Consider the following 22118-nt stretch of genomic DNA (forward strand, 5'->3'; position numbering starts at 1 on the left):
CAGGAGGCTGAGATCTGAGGATTGTGATTCAAGATCAGCTTTGGCAGAAAAGCTCATGATACTCTTATCTCCAATAAACTACTGAAAGTAAAGCTGTGCTCAAGTGGTAGAAAGCTAGTCCTGAGTAAAACAGTCTTCAGGGGCAGTACCCAAGCCCTGAATTCAAGCCCCAGGACTGCACAACAATAAATAAAAATAACAACATTGTCAACAACAAAAACTTGAAATTTTGGAGAGCTTAGAGGATTAAAGACACAGAAATTAAGACATAAGTCTGTAAAAAAAACACTTATTCATAGCAAATTTATTCAGAATAAATCTAAAGTAAAATAACCCTAATGTCCACCATTAGATGCACGAATTTAAAGAAAAGAACTGAATCATCACTGCTAAGAATGAGCAAACTCTCAGTGCTTGCAATCACATGTATGGACCTCAAAAACATTATGCTGAGTGAATAAAAAGAAAAGAAACTATGTGTAAAATTTTTAACAATGTTTCCACTTGATAACATCTTTCCTTCCTTATCTTTTCATTTAATATGTGCCAAATTGTACATCACTACTCTCATTTCATTTTTTTTAGCTGACCAGTAGATAGTATCAAAGAATTTCAATTTGAGAGACTACACTACAAAATAAGGGAAGGGAGAAAGCAAAAAAAAAAAAAAAAAAAAAAAAGAAGGGCTGGGAAGGTGGCTCAGAGGTAGAGTGCTTGCCTTGCATGCATGAGGCCCTGGGTTCGATTCCTCAGCATCACATAAGCAAAAAGAAAAAAGCCAGAAGTGGCACTGTGGCTCAAGTGGTAGAGTGCTAGCCTTGAGCTGAAGAGCTGAGGGACAGCACCCAGGCCCAGAGTTCAGGCCCCACGACTGGACCCAAAAAGAAAAAAGAAAAAAAAAAAAAAGAAGAACCTAACTTCATCAGTTTTCCTACTGAAGGACATCCATCTGCTCATCCACCTTTCCATATATCTGCTTTACTAGGCCTCTACCAGTAGCAAGCAGACAAGCCAAGAGTTCAGGTAGCCTTCTACCTGGGCGCCTTCAATGTAGAGTGACAGATGCTCAGCTCTTCATTTCCCCCTGTCCTCTCCATAATCTCCCATGACCTCAGCTCTGGCTACTCTCCAAGGAAAACACAACACCATGCATACCTAGGGGACCTCAGATCAGCATCCATATTGTGTCCAGACAACATTTTTTAAAGCAGTTACTAAATAGATGAAATAGGCCTTGAGGGCTTCTGTGGAAATATGCATTAGTTATGTGTGAATGCCACTAAACACTTAGACCAGGGTTCTTTCCGTATCCTTTACTTTTCCCTCTGTCCGCTCACTCTGTTATCCTCCTTGCTCAAATGAACAGTGGCAGTCAGGATGAAAGGCTAAATAAAAATAGAAATTGCTGCCAAGTAATTTCTGTGCTATAAAGCAACCATCTATTTTAGAATGTTTATGAATATGTTGCTTCTGAGTGCTTCAAAGTCTTTGTCCTGCTCTTGAGAAATAAATTTTCTTCCTAGCTGTGGGCTCCTAGATTCTAAGAGAATGGAACAGAATACCCTCATTCTTCATTATATACTTGAGAAACAATTTAACGTCACTGGAAGTCATTTGTGATGTGTTTAGACTGCTTTGTTTTAGCTCTTCATCTTTGTCATTTCTCTTTGTCATTTCTCTTTGTCATTCATCTTTGTCAATTCTCTGCTCTCACACATAGCCATTCTAGTCATGACAGGGACAATTGAGTGTGATCTACCCTCCACTGTAGACTTGATGCAATAATACATCACAGGGCTTAGATGTCTTGAGTTTTCTGGTGCATATCAAAGCTTAATTAGCTCATTTCCAAAGCCAAATGTCATTTCTAGCCTGTGAAACAGTTTTGATCCGTTACTGTGCTGTGGTCAATTGACAAAGCCTTTCTCTTTTCTGTGATTGGCTTTGAATCATGTTTTATGATTTCAATCAAATATTATTTGTCCATTGTTATTCCTATCTGTATCCTTTTCATTACAATATGTCCATACTAATAAAGTGGATGTGAGGATGAAATAGGAAGGGCCACAACTGCCAAGGTTCAAGTCTGAAGCAAAGAACAGCTCTGAGGCTCAAGCTCCAAACCTGGTACTGCCTCTCAGGACCAAGTTACCCTGTTCCAGTCCAGAGAGTCTCTTCTTTGACCTACAAGTAAGCGCATTTATACCAGTATATATGTATAAATTCCATATATACATTCAGCATGTATGTATGATTCTTATTGGGATCATATATACATATACACAAGTGCCACAAGTAAACAAAGGTAGCATCCCAGGTAGCCTAATATGTTATTAGAGTCTATGCAAGTACAATCATTATTATAGTTGGTGCTTAAGGACTTATACTGAGTTGTCAAATTCTCAGGTAAACCTGAGAACGTAGGATGGTCTCATGGATTTTCCCCCTGACATAATTTGTCCCAAAAGGAATAAATATCATTTAGAAATTTCAAGATCCAGTGACACACATACCAGCTAATTATCAAGACAAATTTGATATTCTCTACACTGTCTAAGAAGTGAGCTGGGACATAGCCAGTTGCAAATAAAGAGAAATGCTAAAGAAAAATTTATAGTTTAGAGAAAATCCCACATTGTACCTAATTTCTAGGTTCAAATACTTTTAATCAATTTTAAAATCAGTGTTCATTAATTCTGTAAGCAACTTAAAATTATGTCACATTCTACACACAGAATATCAGCAACCTGTTAATGCCTGTATGGTGTCTCAGTGTCTATAAAGTGCTTCCTTATTCATAATTACTTTGTTTTTCAACATAACTCTGTGAGGTGACTACTGTACCACTTTTCTAGTTGAAAATCCTGGGTTCAATGTCTTATTAGGAAGAAGCAGAAATTGATAGGTCTCAAACTTGATTCAAGAGATAACATCTTACTGGGTTTTTTTTAAAGTACAATTCATATTCAAGTAATATGCATCTGACAGCTTCTGAGGCACAGAGGACATGTTAGAATGATATAGACTCAAGCTCCAGGCCTCCAATCCTAACTGCCTCTTATCATCATGAGCTGGCTCAGCAATCCAGTAAATCCAAACTCAGTAAAGTGGATGCTAGACCCAACTCTATCACCAAGTAAAATCACCTGTTCAATCCTTTCTTTCTCTAACTCTGTTTATTCATTCAGTAAAAGAAGAGATTTCATACAGCAGCTGGAAGTTATCTTCCATTCCTTAATAACTTAATTTTTTAAAAATAATCTAGAGTTGGAGTCATGGCTCAAGTAGTAGAGTGCCAGTATCAGCAAGTTCAAGCCCCACTCTCAGACCAATAAAAGAAAAGAAAAAGAAGTAAACTAATTAAGCAGCACTAAAAAACAAAACAGGTACTTGAGGGCTGTCTTTTTATGTCTATTTTCTTTTTTTTTTATTGTGAAAATACGTGCAGAGGGGTTACAATTACTTGGACAAGATAATGAATACAATTCTTATCAAGTATTGTTGCCTTCTCCTTTGTTTCCCCTTCCCATCCCTTCCCATTTCCCATCCCCTGCCCCCTCCCCTGCCAAAGTTGTAAAGTTTGATTTTTGATGTAACAACTTGTACATCTCATTGTTGCAATGGGTGCACCTGTATCCCTATTTAAATGATTTGTTTTTTTCCCTTCCCCTCCACAAATTATACCAACCTCAAATACAATGAAAGCAGGGTTTTTACTGTGGAGGAGGGACATACAAAGCAACAAAGAAATCATCTTATAAATATGTGAGAAACAATCACAAGAAAGAAAAAACATTGAATACTTATCTTGGGGTTCATTTCACTTAACATCAACTTACCTGGCCTTTTCTGCTTGTCTCAGACATATACTAGTTATTGCAAATAAGGGAAACCATGGGACCTATGTTTCTTTGGGCCTGGCTTACTTCACTTAATACAATTTTTTCCAAGTCTTTCCATTTCCTAACAAATGGGGCAATGTCATTCTTTCTGATGGAGGCATAGAATTCCATTGTGTATATATACCACAAAAATAGGGAACACTTCACGAATTTGCGTGTCATCCTTGCATAGGGGCCATGCTAATCTTCTCTGTATCATTCCAATTTTAGTATATGTGCTGCCGAAGCGAGCACTTGAGGGCTGTCTTTTAAAAAATTTGTTTCGTATTTAGATTTTGAAAGCTGGGGGCAAGTAAGGTCATTCCCACCCCCTGGACAGGCCAAGATAATCAAACAACTCTTCTCATTTAGCACAAGTTCTTCAGTATGAAGGTCCTTCCACTAGGAATTAATTGCAGAGCCTGTGATTGTGTAACCCAACTGCAGTGTAGACTACAGAGTCCAGGATGATGGAAGTTGATATCCAACTGATATAAGATGATTTGGGTTCTGAAGGAGCCCGAACCTACTCGAAATCCATCACATTCCCCTAGAGAACAACAAATTCATTTGTCACAGGAAAGTCCTGTGACATGCTGCCCACTTTCTACACAAATATTTCAAATATAAAATATCATGGTTAGCAAAAGAAAAATGGTTAATTTTTAATCTCTCCATTTCACTTATCCTTTCTCTGTCTTTCAGAATTAAACACCAAGAAGGAGAATGTTGATATGACATCTTTGAAATTGCCCTTACTGACATTTCCAAGTAAGATGCAAATATTCGTGCAAAGACTAGGGCATGCTTCCTGGTCTTCTTCAACCTTTCTTTATACTCTACTTTTTCCACCACAAGGAATCTTCTCCATACTGGAAGTCACACAAAGTGCCTTGAAGAGAAATCTTGGTAGGAACACTGGTTTTCTTATAGGGATTAGTTCTTAGGTATAAAAGGTATAACTACATATTTCTACTGCTGCATTATTGCCCAATGATTTATGCAGCAAAAAGTTATGAACAGTTTTTACATAACAAGGTCTTGTACATTAGCAGGGGAAAAGTGAGTGAGACACATTATCTGCCTCAAGGAAACCACGGTTTACTGGGCTAGCGAGTACTGTGAAATGAATCTGGTATATTATAATAGTTTGACTTTGAGGAACATATGTTCCAGGCTTGGTGTGGACATACAGGAGAGAATAGAAGACAGTACCTAAGAAGAAAGTAATTCAGAAATGCCTCATCATGCAGATGACATGTAAGAAGAGGTTTTTTTTAAAAGTAGCATTCATCTATATTTCACTTTTTAAAATTGTATTATCTTTAAGTAGTTGTACAAAGGAATTGCTATTTAACAAAGCAGTTTATCAATACAATATATCTGGACCAATGTCACCCCTTTCAACCTTCCCATCCACCCCTCCCAACCCACCCTTTCCCTCATTTTTCTTAGTTTTATAGGATATACATTTGATTCTTGACTGTATTCTCCCCCTCTTCATTCCTCTACCCCTCACCCCTTGACCCAACCCCTTTCAAGTACCTATTTCCTGTGTATTTTGTTGGACTTTGACTTTGCCTTTCCAAGGAATTGCACTGAGTTCTCCCTTAAATCTACCGTATTTCAGTTGATACATTTGCATTAAAGAAAGTGCTTTCAGTTAATGTATTTGTATTTCAGTTAATACATTTGTATTAAAGAAAATGCTCTACACAGAAGGAATGGCGCAGAAGAAACCTCTAGAAACATCCCCCTAGAGGTCTCTAGAAAGATTCCTCTGGATTTCTCTAGAAGAGTCTAGAAAGATCTTTTTAGACTGTCCTTCTAGAAAAGCAAGGCAAGGAGACATGGTCCCTTCTGGGAGCCAGAAGCTTTATGTATGGCAAGTATATGTGTATATGTGTGAGCAACAACCATTAGGTGGAGGGGAAGGTATACTGTGTAGATAAGAGATTTATGTTTCACATTGAAGACTATGAGAATCCAGTTTCTAGATTATAACTCTAGCAGAAGCGAAGAGGATGGAATAGAGAGCAAAGAAGAAAGTAGCAGCACGACCAGTCCATTGTTTAGTGTAGACACCTGTGAGCAATGTTCAGGAAGCAGGTTGATAGGGCTTGATGGTTGGCTTGACAAACATTGCACAAAATAAACAGCTATACTTTTGAGTCATGAGATGGGGAAATGGCCAATAGAAAGAGGCGTTGAACAGTGTCTGCCCATTGACTGATTAAGTAACAAAAGCTAATGGTGTCAAGCATCTTCCCTTCCCTCAGCAACTTGCTCTGTGCCTCACTATTCAAGAGCTGCTCTGTGTTTCTGGACCAGCAGTGTTGGCACTTAGCTACATAGCATTTCAGGACCTGCGTTAGATTAATAAATCAGATTCTGAATTTTAAACAAGATGTTATTATGTGATAACATTTGAGATAGTACAGCCTAGAATAATTCTAAGTACTTTCTTGGCAGGAAAATATTAAAAGGAAAATATGAAGCATAAATAAAAATGCTAAATATTCAAACTGTTAATCCTAAATCTACCAAGACAGAGATTTGTGTTTCTCTTTGTTAAAAAGTTTGTACTTGATGGAAACTATTCCTAGCTACTAATCTTGACCCTCTGGCATTTCTCCCATATCACATTTCTACTTCTATAACCAAATATAACAACAAAAGAAATTCATTTTCTCTGAGTTTTAGAGGCTGGAAATTCACAATCAAGGTCTCAGGAAATTAGGTTCCTGGTGAAGGCTCTTTTTCTGTCCTTTAAATTGACTCCTTTTTAGAACTTTGGTGGATATAGAGAAAATGAAAGAGCACTCTGATATCTTTTATGAGGATGAGGATCTTGTTGGATCAGGACTCCACACTTAATGACCTCATTTGATAGAGATCCCATCTCCAAATATAGCCACACTGGGGCTAGGCCTTCCACAAAAAATTAAGCTGGGGAGACATAATCACTACTAATAATGCCATCACCCATACAGTTGGCAGAGGCCAGAAATATTTGTCCATTTACTAAAGGAAGCTCACTCATTTTAGGTAGCCACTTCATACTCTTAGTGGAAGGATCTACAAAAAGCAGTGTTTCCTACTACAGCACATTATCACCTCTGTCTAGTCCTAAAGTTAAAAGGTTTCTTTAGACATAGGTTTCTTGTAGACATAGTTACTAATGTGCAAGTTCAAAAAAAGGGCAAGAACAGGTTCTTTCATTGTAAGACTCTGTAAGTTACTATATTTGATGAAAATCTCTATATAGTAGATAGAAAGATGAATGGTTTGTAGACTGTTAACCTCAATACTAAAGTATAACAGTTACATGAAAGATACTAAGACCAACTAACTAACAATAATAGCGGTTTTCATTAATACACACTTCTCTTCTTTCTGTGTTAGCAGAAGACCATGTTCTTTTGTGTTTCTATCAGACTCCCTGGGGACAGGCTCAAGTGAAACTGAGCCAGTAGAGCAAAGTGCCTTATATTTGTGAATGCCTGTGATCTCCTCTCTACTTGGCAGATGTGGGCAACAGAACTGAACTGTGAGGTGTCATAGCAGTTACCCATGTGGGGCTCATATCTAGTCTCTAGTGAAACCTTTATTTCCCTGTCTCTTTGCACCCAAATATTCCAGATTTGGCATGTCAAAAGCATCATGCTATTATATTGGTTAGACATATAGTTCAAGGAGGACTTCTGCCCCAGGGTGCTTGAAAACACACAAAACATTCTTTGGTGGACCTCAAGAGTTTGGTGTAGAAATTCAATGATTTAAGTATGAAAAATGGCCAGAACTTTAGGAACAACTTCAGCTCAAACACTGCACCTTTCACCTGCCTGGTTCTTCTGTCACACTTGTCATTTGCTCTTTCAAACTCTAAAAGAGACCACCTAAGGACCAGAAAATGAACTGGGAAGCTTCACAGGGAATTGCATTTTTCTGCATCCAGTTAGGGTCTTCATCAATGTACCCCCTTTACTGTGCCCCTACACTCCTTTGCTAATATCTAAATCAGATGGTGGAGTCCATGCTCCAGCCTTACCATTAATGACCTAAGCAAGTTAGCCCCTAGAAGTCTTCATCTTTTTCCTTCATAAAATACATCCTTTGCCTTATAATGTTCTTTTGAGTCAAATGTGGTACTGGAAATGAAAGTACATGATGAACTCAAAAATGCTACATAATTTGTGTAATAATGTAATCAAATATATAAATATAAAATAAAAAATAAATTCCTAACATTAAATAAAATAGGAACTTCTCTATTCCTCAAATTAAGGAATTTGGAAATAATTTCTTCTGGTCCTAATGTCTCTCCTCCCAATTTTCATGAACCTAGGCAGAAAGAGGGAAAAAGACAATGACATGGAAAATAAGTGAGAGGTTGGAGGTGTGGCTCAGTTGGTAGAGTCCCAGCCAATGAGCAATAGAAGCAGGTACCAAGTTCAAGTCCTAGTCTTCGACCTAAAAGTGGGAACTAGACCTCTTTTTGCAAGTGAGTCAGTGCATCTTATCATTATCATAATATTTGTATTATTATAATAAGAACATGCCTTTTAATAATAAACTTCACAAGGCCAGATCTTTATCTTCATTTATCGTTGATGGATCCTTAGAGCCAAGCATAGTATATAGAATGAAACAAATGTTAAGGAACAATTTTTGGAATGAATGTGTGATTGAAAAATAAGTGAACAAATGCAGATTGATTGTATAGCTAGGAGGTTTGAGGGGTGAAAAAGGAGAGAAGACTGAAACAGTGCATGGCCAAGCCTGTTCTCTGACTTCTAGTTCTCACTCCAACTATTACTTACTCAGATATTAAGACTTTTCGACTTCTTTTAACTTCATCTCCTTAACCTTCTGCTTACTATTTAACTGATCACAGTTTCTTTTCCCATATTACAGGGAAAAATGAGATTTGATAAGAATAGAGTTACCAGATATGCTAGCTTTCTATTATTATAGCAAAATCCCAGAGATAATTGTCTTAAAAGGAAGAAATGTTTACTTGGGCTCATGGTTTTGGAGTTTGCTATCTATGGTCACTTGGCCCTGAGGCTTTGCTCCTAGAGCACACAGTTTATCGTGGCAGAAAAGCTTTGTTACCTCATGTTGGTCAGGAAGCAAAAATAGACAGAAAAAGTCAAACATCTCATTATCTCATTGAAAGACATGCCCAGATCATCTAACCTCCTTCTTTTAAGAGGCTGTACCTCTTAAATGTTCTTCAGTCACTCAGTAACATCAGACTGACAATCAGGCCTTTAACACACAGGTGTTTGGGGGAGATTTCCAGCATAAGTATCAGACAAGAATGGAGAATGCCTTGGGAACAGTTCTCAATATTTTGTCTTCTCAGGGAATGTCTTGATGTCTACTTCTTATGGTGTGGCACAATCCTAACCACATGATGTGGTATTTTCTATGGGAGAGGCAGCACCCAAGCAAAAATAGCTGAAATTATTAAATGAACATGACACGGAAACTATATGTGATTATTTTATCCTGCATCACAACAGAAGTTATTTTACAAGATATTTATGTGCTAAAAATAGTACAACCATTCTGTTCATTATTTTTTTTTAATGAATCTGAGAGAATTTGCCTGTGGGATTAAATCAGCTCACTGCTTCTGCACAGATAAAATGTTATTACAAAAGCAGAGTTGTGAGATAAAATCCTTTCTTCTCTGATTATATGTTTTTTTTAAGAGTGAGCAAAAATCTATTCTTTCTGTTCCTAGTGGATTATAAGAGCTTAATAAATATTTTTGGACACTAAAAGTTTTAAATAGCTTTTTCATAAACTATAAGAGATGGAAAAACAATAAGTAAGCAATTTGATTCCTAAAATACCAACTTAAAGTTCAACAAGGAGAAGACCCAGCTAAGCCCTCAAGCCTTTAGACAATATAGGTACCATAATAAGTAGGATATCTGAATGACTGAGACTCTTGACAGGTGTCATCATATGGCATAAGCAAATAAGTATAAAAAGCATTTACCTGTGTATATTAATATTCATAATATTGGGTTCCAATAAGACATTTCAAACTTGTGTATAATGTACTTTGATGATATTACTCTCTATCATTATTCTCTCTTGCTCCCTAAGTCCCTCCTGCTGGCTCACTTCCTCTTACTGATAGTTCCTCTTCTATTTTCATATTTTAAAAAAAAATCTACATTTTCCATATGAGATAAAGCATTTAACATTTGTTTTTTGTTCAAACTAGACTCACAGAATGTTTAATAAATCTCCAATCCTACCCAATTTCCCTTCAAATAACATGATTTCTTTCTTCTGTATGGATAAATAATATACTATTGGGTGTATATACCATATTTTCTTTATATATGCCACATTTCTCTTTTTCTTTCTTTTATACGTGTGTGTGTGTGTGTGTTTTATTGTATAAATACCGTTCAGAGAGGTTACAGCTACATGAGTAAGGTAATGAGTACATTTCCTATGCTACATTTCTTTTTATATACCAATTTTTTAAGGAAGGAAATTTAGACAATTCTATGACTGGGCTATAATGAATAGTGCCACAACATGGATATGGGGCTGTATTGAAGTAACTACATACTGATTTCCATCATGGTTTGCACTAGTTTAAATTCCTATCAACAACATTTATTGTGTATTTTTGTATTGATATCTATTCTGACCGGGGTGAAACAAAACCACAATGTATTTGTTGACATTGCATTTCCCCTAATGGTTAAACGTGGTGCATTATCTTTTCATGCATTTATAGCCATTGTGCTTCTTTTTAAAAATTGTCTGCCCCTTTCACTGCCCATTTCTTAATTGGATTATTTGTTCTTATCATATGTAATTTCCTGAGTTTATTGTATATTCTAAATGCTAACCCCCTGTCAGATGAATAGCTGATAAAAAAAAGTTTCTTCCATTCTGTAAGCTGCTTTTGTGTTTCCTTTGCTGTGCAGGAGCTACAATTTTTTAAAATTTTTAAATTTTTTATTGTAAAAATACTGTACACAGGGGTTACAGTTTCATGAGTAAGTAATGAGTAAATTTCCTATCAAGCATTGTTATCCACTCCAATTTGTGAATTCTCACTATTTCCTAAAATATTGTAGTTCTGTTCAGAAAGCCATTTCATATGTCATTTCTTGACATGATTTCCCTACACTTTCCTTCAGGAATCTCTAGGTTTACATCTCATAAAACCTGAATAGTGAGTAAATTAATTTGGCTAAGGGTTTGTCAATATCATTTATCTTTTCAAAGAATCAACTTTTTATTTCATTGATCTTTTAAAATTATTTTTTCATTTCCATTCCATTAATTTCTGGCAGAATCATTATTATTTCTTCTCATTTGAGTTTGGCTAATGGTTACTTGTAAGATATCAGATGCACTATTAAATTTTCTATAGGATATTTTATGCTTAATATAAACACAGTTATAAAATTCCTACTGAGAACTGCATTTGCTATATTTCAATGTTTCTAATAAGTGTTGCTTTCATTTTCATTTGATTCTAGGAATTTGAAAAAATCCCCCTTGATTGTTTTCAGACTTACCATTTATTCAAAAGTGAGTTATCAATATCTACATATTGATATATTTTCTGTAGTTTCTCTTGCAAGTGGTTTTATTCCTAGTACTTGACAGGTATTTAATATGTCAGGAATTTAACACTTGTTTTATAGTATAAAATGTGATTTATTCTGGAGAAATGTCCATAGCATGTGAGAATGTGCGTTTTGTTTCTTTTAGATGGAATAGCCTAAAAATCTATTTAATCTATGTTGCATTTTAATTCTGAAGGTTTTTGGTAGAATTTTGGCTGGGATGCACTATCTATTGAAGAGGGTACAGTACTGAAATCACTCGCTACTTTGCATCTGGATTTATCTGTCATTTTATGTACAGTATTTTTATATTATGAAATTAATACATTAACATTTGGTACGCATATATTTATAATCATTATATCATCTTAATATTCTTATTTCTTAATTTCTTAATTAATAAGTAGGGAACTTTTTTGTACTAATAAGTTTTTTTTATTGTGAAAATACCGTACACAGGGGTTACAATTACATGAGCAAGGTACTGAGTACATTTCTTATCAAGCATTGTTGCCTCCTCCTTTGTTTCCCCTTACCATCCCTGCCTTCCCATCTCCCCACCCCCCTCCCTCGCGCCCGGCAAAGTTGTAAAGTTAGTTTTTCAACATCATGTCTTATACATCTCATTGTTGAAATGGGTCCACTTGTATCCCTATTTAAACAATTTGTTTTTTCCCTTCCCCTCCACAAATTATACCAACATCAAATACAGTGAAAACGGGTTATACTGTGGAGGAGGGACATAAAAAACAACAAAAATATCACATGCTACCTTAAAATATCACATGGTACCTTATAAATACTTTAGAAACAATAGCAAGGAAGAAAAAAAACACTTGTGTCCCTATCTTGGGGTTCATTTCGCTTAACATCATCTTATCTGACCTTTTCTGCTTATCCCAGACATATACTAGCTATTGCAAATAAGGGAAATCATGGGATCTATGTTTCTTTGGGCCTGGCTTACTTCACTTAATATAATTTTTTCCAAGTCTTCCCATTTCCTAACAAATGGGGCAATGTCATTCTTTCTGATGGAGGCATAGAATTCCATTGTGTATATATACCACATTTTCTTGATCCATTCATCTACTGAGGGGCATCTGGGCTGGTTCCATATCTTAGCTATGGTAAATAATGCTGCAATAAACATAGTTGTGCTGGTAGCTTTAGTGTGGTCTTGTTTGTAAACATTAGGGTAAATGCCCAAAAGTGGGATTGCTGGGTCATAGGGGAGCTCTATGTGGAGTCTTTTGAGGAACCTCCATACTGCTTTCCAAAGTGGTTGAACAAGTTTACATTCCCACCAACAATGAAGTAAGGTTCCCTTCTGTCCACATCCCCTCCAGCATCTGTTGTTATTAGAGTTCTTGATTATAGCCATTCTAACTGGGGTGAGGTGGTATCTCAATATTGTTTTGATTTTCATTTCTTTGATGGCTAGAGAGATTGAGCATTTCTTCATGTTTGTATTGGCCATCTTTCTTTCCTCTCCAGAGAAGTTTCTCTTTAAGTCTTTGGCCCACTTATTTATTGGGCAGTTGTTTCTTTGAAGATTTGTTGTTGGGGGATTTAATTTTTTTTGAGTTCCAAGTATATTTTAGATATGAGACCCTTGTCCATTGTATGGCTAGTGGAGATCTTCTCCCAATCCATGGGCTTTCTATTGATCTTGCTAGCTATATCCTTTACCATGCAAGAGCTCTGCAGTTTAATGCAATCTCATTTGTCCAACCTTTCTTTGATTTGTTGTGTTTCTGGGTCTTTATGTTATTTTTTGTTTCTTTTGTATGTTCTTCCCCTATGGTATATCCTCTATTGTCATTGTCTTTTGATTCTGGTATCCTGGTATTGTATATATGTTTATTTGAATTAGGGAAGGGAAGAGAAACAACAGAATGGCGAGACAAAGCACAAGGGGGGAACCAATGCAACAGCGATACTCACAAGACACTATGTTGGAAATGACCTGTACAACTTGTTGGGATAGTGAGGTCTGGGGGAGGGAAAGTAGGAGAAAAAATGAAGGAAGGGGTAATAAGTTTGATAATAAATGTACTAATTACTTTACTTGTGAAACTGTAACCCCTGTGTACATCACCTTGACAATAAAAAATTTAATTGTCACATTGGATTTAAGTTTCTACACAGGAATTTTTAAAGATCACATTTAAATTATTCATGCAACCAGGCCTTTAATAATAGATGATTAGATTACATATGAATATTTTATAAGTACTAATACCCTTATAAAAGAGAGAGGGGGGACTAAGATGCTCACCTTTCACTTTTTTGCCATTTCCTTTATGTGAAGATGCTGCTATTAAACACAGTCAATGGATTAGGCCTCTGCGGAATCTGCTAGTGCTATGACCTTGGACTTCCTTGCCTCCATAGCTGTGAAAAATCAATTTCTGTTATCCATAAATTACCTTATCAGTGGTTTGTTGTTATAGCAGCCTGGTTATACTAAGATATGAGATAACATAAATTATGGTATACACATATAATCATAGATTATAAACCTATTACCAAATATAAAGCATGAGTGAATGTAGTGAAATGGAAATGCTTTTTGAAATCTAAGCTTCCTGAAGATGTAAGATTTTGTTTTGCTTACTACTGTAACCTTATCCCACAGCACAATGCACAGTATATTGTGCTATTTAGCTTTCTGTTATACTTGAGATGACCACCTCACAAAGAAAAAATGTTTGTCTCAGCTTGTAGTTTTCAATAAACAAACCTGTAGCAAGGCAGTGCATTGTGGCAGTTGGAGCAAACTACTCACATTGTCACAGATGGAAAGTCAAGACAGACAGGAAGAGGGTGGTTTCAAACCTTATAAGAGGACATATCCCTAGTGATTTAAAATCTCTCAATGGGAACCACCTCAGAAATGGTTCCACCACTTTTTACAGGTTTCAAGCTGAGTACCACATCATTAACACATGGACTCTTAGGACACATTATAAATCCAAACTACAGTAAATATATTATACTTGTGATGAACTAACAAGAAGTACAAATACAAGGAACACAATCGTGTAGTACCACATAAAATATGACTATTCATACAAACACACATATTATGATAATACGTGTTTAAATGCCTGGACTATCTTTAAGTGTACAAGAAACTAGAAAGAGTGATTTTTCTTTGAGAAGAACAGCAGAGTATGAGAGTCTAGGGAGTGAATTAGATTCCCTTTATATTCATTCAACTTCTGTAACTTTGAACATTGTACTTGCCATCTACATTGATAACCTCATCAGAACTTTGGCATGCCTATTACCACCCCTACCACTCTCCAGATTCACTTTTCCATAGGTACCAGTTCCAATAGAATTAGCATATGTGTCCTGGTGCTTTCTTAGGCAAAGCCAAATACTAAGTGTTTTACATAAATGTACTAATTTTGCTAAAACTTTAGCAGAAGCCTGTCTATAAAACCTGTACCTACTCACAAACCGTTCAACTAAATGACAAGAAGTAAAGTGAGTCATCTGTAATTGCAAAGACATGTGTGGGCCTTCCAGTGCCTTGTGAAAGACAATGACCTTCATAGCCACTAGACAATTTTAGAGGTATTATTTCTTGGGTCAGCTCTTCCAAGAAGTCTTTGCCGACATCCATACCACTTCCACCCAGGCACACCACTCACACCCGCCCACATGCATACTGCTTCCAACATTTCACAATGTGTTTTCAAAGCTTTGACTCAAGACTGCAATTTCCTATATTCATATGTCTACCAATCTGGACTGATTATCTATTATTTGAGACAAGAATCTTATTTCAATGTTAATATAGCTTTGACATCTAGTAGAGTGCCCCAGTTAGCCACTCTGCAACAAATAATTGACAAATTAATGGATGAAGGAATAAATGAATAACTCAGATGTCTTTGGCAAAGAAATTTCAGCTCTAACAGAAAAATTTTGGTGGGATGCTAAGATTTGAATCAGTCAGCTGTTACCTTAAGTAGAGAGAGAAGGCTTAGTCTAATAAGTCAATATAAACTCTACCTGTGAAGGAAGCTACCAGCAGTGTTAGAATAGTAACAGGACTGATCCAGTTGGGGAAGAAATGAAAAGTTAGAGTTCCACAGGAATAAACCAGATTTAGAGTATAAAACAGAACAAGACCAAACCTTTTGAGAGGTTGGCCTTACCTACATTAAGACAGCTTGAGTTTCAGTCATTGGGGTAAGCCAGGACCTCAAAGAAAGGAAGGATGATGGAAACATACAAAACTGAGCTGACTAAAGAGGTCTGAGTTTACAAATAGCAGTGTTAAGAGTTGTTCTCACAAATGCTATCTGACCTGTGCTAGAGATTGTTTTTTTGGGTTTTTTTTGGGGGGGGAGGTCCAGTCGTGGGGCCTGAATTCTGGGTCTGGGCGCTGTCCCTCAGCTCTTCAGCTCAAGGCTAGCATTCTACCACTTGAGCCACAGCGCCAGTTCCAGCTTTTTTTCTTTTTGTTATGTGGTGCTGGGGAATCGAACCCAGGGCCTCAGGCATGCAAGGCAAGCGCTCTACCACTGAGCCACCTTCCCAGCCCCTGTGCTAGAGATTGTTGACAGTGTTGACATTCTCCCATTTTGCTCATTGATCAGCACCATTGAGGTAATGGTTGTGGTTTTACCAAACACCATTGAAGTTATGGCTATGGTTATACTAATGGGGATAAAGAAAAAAGCTTCACACTCAGTTTCAGCTGTTGCAGACCAGACTGAGTTAGTATCCGTGAATGTTGTATTTAATTGTTTCTAATTACTTTGTGGACGCTAGTTGTGCCTCCTAACCACATTAAAGCTTGCAGTGGCCAGGATCTTTTCTTTGCTTCCTTCATGAGGTCTTGTATAGCACTGGCACATATAGTGCTCAATGATCACTTGCTGATTGACTAATTGAAATAAGCATTCTGCCCACAGGCACCACTCAAAATAGTCTGTGTTCCTGTGTTCCTGTTCAGATAATGAATCCTGTTTAAACTCTTCTGTCATTTGCAAATCCTTTTCACTGTATTAGGTTATTTTATCCATGTACCAGAAGTAATGTTAGGTTAGCTCTCTTCAATAGACTGGTTTTCATTAACATCATGATTATTTTCAAATTCTACTTATATAAGTACTTCACAGGGTAGAAAGTATTCAACAGACATATGAGCAGATAAAACATGAGCAGAGCCTCAGGCCCTAGCTTCAGCTCTTCAAGCTAACCATGGATCTATCCAGGTTCTTCATGTCTCCTCCCCCAACATCAGCTTTCTGAAGCTCTGAGCCAGAAGTCTGCCCAAGTCCCTTCTAGAACTAGGCTTCTTAAAGTTAGGTAATACTAGTTTTACTTGTGACTTTCCTCTTCTGTTGGCAGTATTCTATGTAATATTCTTATTACTGTATTTTCCATTAATCTTTTTAACTACATTAGTAACTATACTAACATAAAAAGGCATCTCAAGGATTTGACTTTAGGGACCCTTTCTTAGGAGAGTCATTTTCTGCTTTCCTTTTGCTTTTAGATATTTGCTTTAAAGAATCAGCACAATAGCTATTCATTTCAAATAATGGCTGCCCATTGTTCCTCTCAGGTTCTGTGTTGGTCAACAATTCAGAAAGCTATCTTCTTATGCAGTCTCTCTATACATTTGACTGGAGCTGCAATTATCTGAAGGCTGAAGTCCTTCTTAACTCATTCAATTATCATATCTACTACAATCTAAGATAAGACATGTGACAGCTTTCTCTTAAAAAAAACTGATCTGTTCCAACATTTATACAAGACTTGAATAAAGAATATTTTTGACTGGGATATAGCTCAGTGGCAAAGCACTTGCCTAACAAGTACAAGGTTCTGGATTCGATCCCCAGTACCAAAAAAGAAAAGAAAAGAAAAAAAGAAAGAAAAGAATATTTTTATCTACGACTTTCTAATATTAGTATGGAAGAGCTTCTATTGTTATATATACAATGCAATGTTGTATATATAAAGACCTTCATCATAAAATTCTTTCAAAATTGGTTGTTTTATCAATAAAAGTTACATAATGTGCTGGGTGCCGATGCCTCATGCCTCTAATCCTAGCAACTGGTGCTGGTGGCTCATGCCTCTAATCCTAGCAACTAAGGAGTCTGACATCTGAAGATTGCAGTTTGAAGCCATCCCAGGAAGATAAGTCCCTATGAGTCTTATCTCCATTAACAACTCAAAAACTAGAAGTGGTGCTGTGACCCAAGGTGGTAGAGCATTACCTTTGAACAGAAGAGCTCGGGAACACTGCCTAGGCCTAGTTCAATCCCTATGACTGACAAAAAAAAATAATTACATAATGTATTACCTTATTAGCTTAGTTACCATAACTTTAGTATTAAATTCATGTTCAGTTCAAATAGTTATTCATGATTTCCAGAACAAGTATGTCTTTCCTTTCTCTAAATGTTTGCTTCTCATTGTTTTACTCTTTATATGATATATTTATTTCCAAAATATAGGATACCAGTTAGTAGAAAGTCTAAAGCAGAAAAATAAAAGTTAAAATCTATCTTCAAGTTCATTTATCCCTCTGGAATTAAGTAGAGTTAATAATTTTCCTGTCTTTATTTCCATTACATATATACACATGAACAAATAAATATACACACCAACAGATAAATATACTATCCACATTCTACATTGGTTATAAACAAGATCTTACTATAAATTTAGTTCTGCAACTCATACAACATTCTAAATTGATACATACAGTCTACCTCATCCTTTGAATTGGTTGTCATCTGTACATAACTATTCATCTATGTGTATCCATTTATGGTGGTTCTGTTTGTTACTTACAGTAACAAATACTGCCTATATGTCCTTGATATAAATCCTATTCAACAGTGCAAAATTTTTTGTAGGCTCATTTTTGTGTAGAATTTCTGGATCAAGAGGAATCCACATTTAAAATGTTGATCAAGGTTGCACAATGCATTTAAACACAGTTGCAATTTTCATGATTTGTCTTTTTAACTTAGAACTATACTATATATAAGTAATTTTATTGTAAATAGCCTTTAATATCTTTAAAAACGTAGGTTTAAAATTGTAAATAACCAACTGCCTAAATAAGCATCAGGTAAATTCTATTCTAAATAAGCATCAGGTAAATTCTGCTTATATTTCCACACTAGTAGTGGAAGTCATTATCTTCTTATTATGACTGAATTGCTAAGATCTAGTGACCTAGGAATATCAAGATAGACATGTTTAAAATGGGCTTCTCTGTCCTGTCCTGTTCAAAAATCTATAATGCAGGACCACAGGGAGGCATACTTTTGCTTTCATTCCCTTTTAACTGATTGGCATATGTGGGAAAAATGACATCAACTGGACTGTTGCTGTTGGACCAGCCAGTTGGCTGCTGCTTTTATTGTATTATGTTTTGAGTGTGTGAAGATATGGAAGCTAAATAAATCCAAGAGCACAAGAAAATGGTACTCTAAACTCACCAGCATCTTTCTAGGTCAAGACTTAGATTTTATATCTTGGGAGCAGGATCATCAAACAGATGACAAGAAGGCTTCTTCCAAGTACCTGGTTTCACTGTAGATAGTTTCTGCATAATGATACTGAATGGGAACATTTCACTTTGCCTTCAAGCTCCCTGAGAAATGGGGTTGCTGAGAAATGGAAAGTTTCATAATATATCAAAAAGAGATTCAACAAATATTTAATTCTCAAAATTACTGGATATCATAAATCTTATCTGATTACAAGGGATGAGTAGACAGAAGGCAGGAATGACAATTTTTTTAAATTAGATTTGGGAGTAAAGGTAAAGGCAGTACTGCTGAGTGATACTAGTCTTCCAAAAAATGCTTTTTAATATACTTTATGTACTGAAACAAAGTTATGAGTTTTAGAAGAACAGTAAACATGGCTAAAAGGGCCAAGTTTCCATTGACAAGAATTAAAAAATCAATTAAATGTTTTAAAAGCATATTTAATCAGGCAGAAGAAATAATCAACATATTTGAAGCCAGGACAATTAAAATCATTGAGTCTGAGTAACAGAAGGACAAATGAGGGAAAGTGAGCAGACTAGAAGGGACCCGTAAGACACCATCAAGATGACCAACATATAACCAGAAGATAAAGGAGGTTGAATACTGTCAAAATGGATTATTTGGAACGATGAAAATAGAAGTGAAACATGTTAAAATTGTTTTCGAAGCATGAAAGAGGGGTAAGGAGAGTAATGAGGAAGGCTAATTGAAATGTATTATACACATTTGTGGCAATATAACAGTGAAATACTCCTTGTATAGTTAATGCAAGCTAGATGCTACAGACATGTTTCAGATAAAGAGTGACAGCCAATAAGTGAAAGCAGAAGATGCCAAGTTTGAGTCTTACTCTTGAAAGAAAAAAACAACAGCTAATGCACACTAACAAGAAGGACAAATGTGTGCATTATCATCATCATCATCATCATGATAATAAGCAAGGTGCTGGTTGCTCATACCTGTAATCCTAACTACTCAGGAGGCTGAGATATTAGGATTATGGTTTGAAGCCAGCCCACGCGGGAAAGTTCAGGAGACTCTTATCCCCAATAAACTACTCAGAAATAGCTGGATGTTGTGTTGTGGCTTAAGTGGTAGAGCATTAGCCTTGAATAAAAGAATCTCAAGATGAAAGACCCCAGACTCCTGGGATACTTTCGTCAACGGGAGGGTGCCCCAGAAACTCAGACTCCAGGCCGGGAGATGCAATAAGCAAGAGGAGTTTATTTGACGTTTGCGCAAATGGTCTCTCTGCCTCTCTGCCCCAGCAAGGGAGAGAGCCCTATGCAGAGGTTACAGGCATTCTTAAAGGCAAAATCCACAAGATTAGCATATAACACCAGGTGTCCCCAGGATTGGCATGTTTAAAAGTCACTATGTACTCCAGCAATCATTTTTGCTACGCAGGGAAGTTTATAACACTCTTTGTAAAAACGATTGGCGCGGGTGATTTAAAGGAGGTAGTCACTCTGGGAGGTAAGGGTTAGGGGAGTTCACATAGTTACAGGCTTGTGATTGATTAACATTTGGCCTAGTTTGCTGGACTTGCCAGGTGGTCCTTATCTTGGGTCCCTATCTTGGGTCCCATTCTTGGGTCCCATTTGGCCACTTGAGGAATTTACTTGTTTGTTCTTTATCTATGACCACAGACCTTGTCCCGGGGCTGGCATCTGGGCTCCGAGAGACTTTTACTCAATTACTTATTTCCAGAAGGGAGGGGGGTTAGTGCTAGGGCGAGCAAGTTTACAAAAGCAAAATCAGCAGTTAGCAATTGTAAAATGTAACTCTAATTTTTAATCTTTCAAAGGATAGTGCCAAGCCCCAAGACTTGTATCAAACATTAGTAGTAATAATAATAGTAATAATGGTAAAAATATCTAAGAACAAGGTTAATTAAGATGAGGCCAAACATCTACAATGAAATTATAAAATATTGGAAAAAGAAATTTAAGAAAACAGGAATTATCAAGATGAATATTTGTTATATTACTGAAAATACTCATGGAAATTCAAGTCATTATTTTTGCAATAGAGCTATTTTTTATTATGTCAGCTTGACAGACTTTATGACATTCTTGACAGTTCTTTATATCTAAAGGTATATTAGTTTGTGAAAATGTCTATATCTGAATTCATTTAAGATCAGCAATTAGTATTTTTTATTTAGTCAATAAATGTAACATACTAGTAAGATATTAAAAGGCATATATCATAATTAGTGGAAGTTTTAATCAATTCAAAAATAACCCAAAACAGAATGCAAACATTGGATGGATCTTGTTTTTTATCTAATCTGTTATTCTTCTTTTGATTCGAGAATTGTCCATTAATATTTAGGGTTATTATGGAGACATGTGTCATGTTTCCTGCCACTTTCTTAATTTCCTGTAATTTTTCCTCTTCCTGTGTTTACCAAATTGATCTTTTAGTGATTTTTGTCTAATGTGATTCCTTGATTTTGATTATTTTTTTTCAGATTGTATTCCTCCCTTTAAAATTCTTTGTAATGCTGGTTTAGTGATCATGAATTCCTTTAATGTTTGTCATGGAAGGTTTTGGGTTCACCATCTAATGTAAATGATAGTTTCTCTGGGTAGATTAGTTTGGGTTGGCAGTTGTTGATCCTCAGTGCTTGGATTATACCATTCCAGCTTTCCTTGCATTGAGGGTTTGTGTGGAGAGGTCTGCACTGATTCTGATTTTCTTTCCATTATAATATAGCTCCTTCTTTAAATTTGCAGCATTTAAAATCAGTTTGCTATACACATCTAATGTTTTTATTATGATGTATCTAGAAGTGTTTCTTCTTGGATCCAGTTTACTATATGCTTCTGTTAAGCAAGTAAGATTTTATCTCTGAAGAGTGGAGAAGTTCTCAGCTGTTATTTTACTGAATGGGTTTTCAATGTCTTTACTATTAAATTCTTCCCCCTTGTCTATCCCAATTATGCATAGATTTGATTTCTTAGCTGAATCTTCCATTTCTGGACTTCTCTGGTAAGTTTTGAGTGTTTTTTTCCTATACTTTTGAGTTTTTGTTCTAGTTCCTCTGTTTTATCAAGACATTTGAA

General features: G+C 36.1%; 1 non-coding gene across 1 annotated transcript; it reads right to left on the reverse strand.

Moving 5' to 3' along the window:
- Positions 1-4029: 4029 nt before the first annotated feature.
- LOC122107817 lies at positions 4030-4136 on the reverse strand. Its single transcript, XR_006147424.1, has one exon. It is a non-coding gene; the product is annotated as a U6 spliceosomal RNA (small nuclear RNA).
- Between the last annotated feature and the right edge of the window lie 17982 nt (positions 4137-22118).

This window comes from Dipodomys spectabilis, unplaced genomic scaffold (assembly GCF_019054845.1).
Source record: "Dipodomys spectabilis isolate Male_0828 unplaced genomic scaffold, ASM1905484v1 ptg000053l, whole genome shotgun sequence".
NCBI classification, from domain to species: Eukaryota; Metazoa; Chordata; class Mammalia; order Rodentia; family Heteromyidae; genus Dipodomys; species Dipodomys spectabilis.